Genomic DNA, 1042 nt, shown 5'->3' on the forward strand with positions numbered 1-1042 from the left:
TAAACTCATGCTTGATTTCCTTAATTAACCTAACTTGATAATGAGAGTTGTTATATGTACCAGCACTGTACTAACTGCTATGCCGCCCACAGAGAGATATAATTTGATCTTCTTAACCCGGCAGTTGACTAACGTTCCAGTAACAACCAATCCATCGACATGCCCCAGCATTACGTTCTCCAATTCTTCTCTGGTAAAATACAACAACAGTGGCTTTGGCTTTTGGATTTCTTCTTTAAATCTAGGCCGCTCTCAGATTAAGAGTATTTTCCTCAAGTATTTCCTTCTGGCATTCATCGTATCACCTCCTCCACCAAAAGCTCCACTTATCACATTACATTCAAACCCTGGTTCTATGAACTTGTCGTCGTCTCTAACTGGCTTTTTACCCCGGCTTTCCTCTCTCAGCCTTTTCTCCTTGGCCAAGCTCATTGGTCGTCCTTTCCTTTTTCTATTATTTCTCCATCCTTGGGTCCTTATGAGATATTGGCGCAACTTGCCATCTATGATATACTTTTCAATTGCATTTCTTAAATCCCAACATTCGTCCGTGGTATGTCTTGGTCCATCATGAAAAGCACAGTGCCTTGTATGGTCTATGCCGGCCCTGTTCATTAAAGGTCGAGGTATTTCAACCTTTTTCATCTCGGTTGAGGCCACTTCCTTCCATATTTGAGATCTGGGCAAATTAAGTGACACATATTTTTCATATCTTCCTCTTGGTGGAACTCTTTCCTCCTGCCTCTTACCCCGGAAATTATTTTGCCTTCTATTTTTGAGTTTCTCATATTTGTTTGGGCTTCTTCTTTGATTCGTGTTTTTTATTTCCATTTATTTTAACTCGAGATATTTCTTTGACCGAGCTGTGAACTCCACCAACGTCCAACTGAGTCCTTATAAATAGATTTAGCCAATCTAAAGGACCCATGCAACCCCGCTACCACCAGATGTAAATGAACATTTCCGGATAATCCTGGAACGTGTAATGCTGCCTCTTTAAAGTGGTCCAAATATTTTTGTAAGGTTTCGCTGAGTTGCTGCC

Source organism: Gastrolobium bilobum, unplaced genomic scaffold (assembly GCF_033153095.1).
Source record: "Gastrolobium bilobum isolate Gb01-03AN ecotype WA unplaced genomic scaffold, APGP_CSIRO_Gbil_v1 utg17247, whole genome shotgun sequence".
Classification (NCBI taxonomy): domain Eukaryota; kingdom Viridiplantae; phylum Streptophyta; class Magnoliopsida; order Fabales; family Fabaceae; genus Gastrolobium; species Gastrolobium bilobum.